Below are 5,683 nucleotides of genomic sequence, written 5' to 3'. Positions count from 1 at the left end.
TAGAGATTTCAGAGATGTAATGCTTTGACACTCCAAGCAGGCTTGGAAAGCCAATTTGGCCAGATGAAGCAGACTTTCTTTGTGCAATGAAGAACCAATCAACCCCAAAAAGCATTTAAAGCATATAATGGAGATACTTAAACTGGTGGCAATGACCTCCAGTGCCAGAAGCAGCAGCTGTGCCTCTATGAATGAAAAGTTTGCATTGCTTATTATTTGAGGCAGGGTGCAGACACACCTGCTCAAGCTGAAACTAAATTGGGTATCCCCACAACACAATGTAGGTTACATGCAGTCAGAATGATGACTGAGGATGAAAGGGCCCTCTGTCAGACATTTTTGACACAGAGTGATTACTGAATAATTCAGAGTATTGGGAGCATAACCAAGGAAATACTGAGCTGGGACTTAGGAGCATGGACACTCTTAAAAATCAAACATAAATAAATTAAACAATGACTTGCTTCAGAACTGTAAGCAACAAGCTGCCAGGAAAGATTCAGGAGTAAGAAGGGAGATAATGGTGCAAGTGTAGACATCTGAACTTTGCCTTGAGGTCCCAGCAATATGGTTTTATACAGAGACCAAGAATGAGATGATCAGAGAAGTTTGTGACTGATTTACAATTGACAAACCCATCTTTGGATTCTTGATGGCTTAAGTGGAGAAAGAAGAATTATGGTTATGACCTGGCACAAAATTCTCAGACCCTGAGAAAACCAATGCTTAATCTTTCACAAAATAATCAGAACAAAGCCAGTCATATAGTTCATGAAATATATGAAGTCTGACCAGATAATGAGAGCACTACAGAAGTAAGAGAAAATTTAGACTCTATCTATGCTATAAAACACCCCCTCCCCCCTCCCCAAGAAAACCCCAAAAAACCAAAAAACCCAAACAAAACCAAAACCTAAGAGAAGAAAAGCACCAAGACACCAGAGTTTCAAAACTGTGCATAGATCTTATACGCTGTAGCAAACACAAGGCAAAACAAGACACAAACCAAGATGCAAGGCACAGTGGATTACTTCCCTTAGGAGAAGTCTGCCCATTTTAGTTGAGCCGCAAAGTCCTGGGCAATGATGAGCATTACAATAGTCAACTCAAAAAAACAAGGTTTCTTTTGTGCCACATTATCAGGCATATACTGAAACGTTTTATTTTCTTAGCTCACGGCAAAGGATTTCATACAAGCCAAAATGCTGGGTTAGTGAAAAAAGTGTTGTAAACGTAAGGTAACAACTACAAAAGGTACAGAGAGATGCTTCATTCCTCACAGGATGTATAAATCTTTCAATACTGGCAGATCATCAGGCTCTAATAAGCTGAAGCACCTCTTTTAAGGTACACACACCAATCAAACCATGGTCATATCTGTGAGAGATAAACTTTTTGTCGTGAAACTCAACATGCCACTTCCCTCCCCCCCCCCCCCCCCTTCTGCATTCTCCACGTATTTTTTGATTTTTCTTTTAATGGTTATGCTCATTTGGTCCTCAGTTATTCCTTCAAATGTCATCCATAAAATATATATCCAGAAGATGTGATAGCATGAACTTCTTTGATATTTGGTCTTGGACAAATTACACTCTTCTACGGTATCCTTTACAATACACATGGATAATATATGAAGAAGGAGACAGCAGAAACCTGTAAGTTTGAAAGATGATTTGGACTCCTCATATGAAGAAATGGCAATAAAAATAGGAGATTTATGATACAATTTACTCCTTCATTAAGCAGCAGGCATCCTAAGTGTCAGCCAATGCATGTAAGGATTTCAGTACTGGTTCTGCCTAGTGTCTCATTAAAAACTTATAAAAGAAACAGCCGCCTAACTTAAGCTAACCCTGCTACTTTTCCAAATGAAGTGTGCTGTCATATTTTTGCAAATTAGAATATATATCTATTTGGATGCATGTTCAACTTGCAAACATTTCACCAAAATTTCAGAAACATCACACAGTGAAAAACCTGTTAAGTCAGACGTGCATAATATGCAGTGAAGTACAATGCTTAATATTTTCTTCACCTACTGAATCTTTTCTTCTTAGAAAAAGGTGTGATATTTGACACATCTTTTGGGGCAGATTCAATGAAGTATGCATTGTTCTCTGTGATAGCCTTACAGCTGACTTCCACAGCCCATATTCTGTCTAATTTCTGAGTTACAGATCACCTTGCAGGCAATCTACTTTTATTACTTTCTGTCAGATAGTTGGGCTGATGTATAAGTCTATTTCTATAAACAGACTATTTCCTCAGCAGGTATCTAAATTTAATCAAATATATCATTTATCAAAGGAAGCTCTTCATATAGGTACAGCTTTTCTTGTTTTAAAAGCAGTCTATACTTGAAAGAGATGATCACCATTACAAATTTTTTTCCTGAAAATAGTATGTATCATTGCATATAAATTCCTACATAATGCCACATTTTCATATGAGCACACTCAAGCTGCATTTGTATTGCAAATGTATGCATGCAAAATACGCATTTGCACAAGCAAAACAGATAAAGGATTGCACAAATTCAAGGGGTTTTGGCATAACTTAGTTTGATTCTCCATATTTAAACATCTAGCCTTATGCATCCTAAACATAATGCAGTTTCTGTTGACTTTGAAATCTGGGACATTTACTGTGAACATTTTGTGTAGTGCAAGAGAAGGAGGAGATATGGAGCGCCTGAAAATTCACTTTTTAGACTGTCAAGGCTTTGAAAAGTTATGCACGTCTTGCCAGTGAAACCTAAGTTGTCAGCATATACATAGCCTCTGGGGTAGTTGCTGTGAATGTCAAGGTACCTTAAACTTTCCTGATCTCTGTAGGAACTTCACTGATGCAATTCCAAATTTCACAAAGACGTAAGAGCAATCAAGGAGGGTGTAATGCACAGCTAAGCTTCCAATTGTCCAAATATCAGTCTAACCACTATTGTTTCACTATGGCTAGTACATTCACTTTCAGTAGGATGTGCAATGAGATAGCAGTGAAAATGGTACATTTGGTAACAAGCAATTTTGTTTATTCATGTAATAGAGATCTGAGAGAAAGGTAATGCACAAAGATTGGCCAGTTATCCTTTTGAGTAAAAGGATGAAACACAAAATACACTCATCATAGTAGACCAGCTGAGCCCTTCACTGAGACAAGAGTACTTAGTAAAGAAGGCAGATGTACCTAGTAAAGAAGCCTGAGTCTAAAGACAGTATTTCAGCCAAAAGATACCTGAGCCATGCTGAAGTACCAAGATGCTTCTTATTCCTGGAAATTTCCAGTGGCAGATGTGGTCTATCAGTTTATCTCACATGGATATGCCAGCCTTTTAAAATACGAACTTTCTGGCCCCACAGTCCACACTGTATGTCTTTTAATCCCAAGAGAGACCCTAGTCTCCTTAAACTTTTTAGTGTCTCAACCTAATACCCTCCCATATTATTGCCACACAAATGCTACAGAGCTACTAGATCTCCCACCACCGCTGCCTCTAATCACAGTTAATAGTCAGTTATTTGGCTGAAGCTACAGATGCCCCTCGTTTTCACAGCGATTACTACACAGGTCTTCTCAATACTGAATGCAATCTCTGCAACATCTTCCTGTTACAACAGAGGAAAACCAATATGGAATTAGAAATAAAGTCACATTCAGTCAAATGTTGCTCCTTGACACAACAAACATATGTATCTTATATATGCAAAACTGAATCATGAAGGATTGTATCCACGGGAGACAAAAGAGCTCTTTCAAATCAAAGCTCCTTTCCTCAAAAATAAATAATTGCATCGTGATAACAGGTTTCACTGGGGCCACATGCTGTGCTATTCTGATTTTTTGATGAATAAACCAGTGTCTTGCTGTTTATTGGATGAATAAACCTTTGGGACATGTGACAGTGTACAACTAGAACATTATGACTCAACATTCAGGCATTTTTAATCAACACTTTGAAAATTAAATTAATTAATACTTGGTAAACATTATCTAATTGAACCTTGCAGCGCTCTCAAGTACCTAGCTACTACTATTTATACATGACAGATACTGACCCTGCAGTTAAGCAAGCTGCTTGCAGCCACCGATGGAGTTGATACCAGAGCCATGATTAGCACTCAGAAGCTCCTGACTCACAGTGCAGTTTCATGTTACAGTGAAACTGATCTAACATCAAACTGTGACTGAAAAGGGAGGCCTGCTTGCCGTGTCCCCTGGGCTCCTCTTGCCCGGCTTGCACTAGATTTAGCAGTCATCCAACCACACAGCCAAGCCACATGATGCCCAGTGTCAGATGCCCTGAACCTACCACAGATACATGGGGATCCTGCCTCTCAGGGACACTGAATTCACTGTACATGCAACGTGGATATCTCTGTACATCAGCAGGAAGCCCAGCATGCTAGACTTGCTCATGTGGGTGGCATAAGGAATGAGCAGATATTGATCTAGAGCCTCACCAGCCCTTAGGATGGCCCTGCAGGATAGTCCCCTTACCTAAAAAAAGTTCTGCTAGAAAGCAGTTATCTCAATCATGAGGTACAAAATATATGTAGGCTGAAAGAATATCTTTAATCAGGGTTCTTAGTAAAAAGTTTCCTTTCTGCCTTACTGTCTTCAAGATTTCTGAGTCATTAAGGAGATGCCACCATGGTTAACCTTCTGCTGCTATTTATGCTGTTTCACAGGAAGAATAATTATTGTTCAGATCTGCCAATAATCTTTGGTTTTGATGAAACATGACTGGTTTTTTTTCCTTACTTTTTCTAAGAAAATATTTTATCTTTTATTCTCTGAAGAATTCACTTATTTTTCGTTTTGTCACAGCTTAGTAATATATCTGTATATAGGAGTTAGATTTCACTGAAAACGGAGGAACAGTCTGTGTTCCAGAATTTAGCACATAATTATACACTGATAATTGCATATTTAATAGAAAGGTTGTAATTAGGATCATCCCTACAGTTCAGATTATTCTTAGCTCTGAGGTCATAAGCATACGCAGTGACTCAGCCAACCATCATAACTCTTAACCACTCGGTTTTCATTGCTAGTTCTACTACTTGAAATAAGCTCATTAAATAAGGAGTTTGCATACTTGGCCATGTAGATGCAAATAAGAATATTATTTCCAAGTTCTTATGCTAGAGGTCGCTAACCCTCCCCCCAACTATAGAGCTTCAAACAGCAATTCTAGTTTTTCTCAGGACTCTAGATTTTCAGACCTTTTTGTGTCTTTGAGAAATTGCTTTATCTATGCAGAATCACTGTGACCAAGCTACCAGACAGAATGACCCCCCGACTGCCAGCAAGACCGTTCCCTCATCCCAAGCAGCCGGCACTGCTTCCCCTCCCATCCACAACACTAGATAAATGAAGGACAAAGCAGTGAAAACCTGCTCAAACCTTTGATCTCCCAGTTCACAGGAGCCGTGATGCTGCTAATCTAGAGCTACTCATGCTTCCTGCATCTTCATGTACCTGCAAGCCATCTCCAGCTTTTCAGGTGACCATTCCAGCTCTTTCACATTTGCTTGCGCTGCACCTGTTACACATCAAATATTACCAGGGATTAATTAGGTTCATTTTCCATAAACTCCTGATGCTGAATTACAGGTATTAGTCAACCACATGCCATGAAGTTGTTTGTATTGAGAAACAAGAGCACCACAGGGAGGGCTTT

The sequence above is a fragment of the Strigops habroptila genome, chromosome 7 (assembly GCF_004027225.2).
Source record: "Strigops habroptila isolate Jane chromosome 7, bStrHab1.2.pri, whole genome shotgun sequence".
In the NCBI taxonomy this organism is placed as follows: domain Eukaryota; kingdom Metazoa; phylum Chordata; class Aves; order Psittaciformes; family Psittacidae; genus Strigops; species Strigops habroptila.
The sequence above is the reverse complement of the archived record's forward strand: the minus strand, read 5'-3'. Positions refer to the sequence as shown.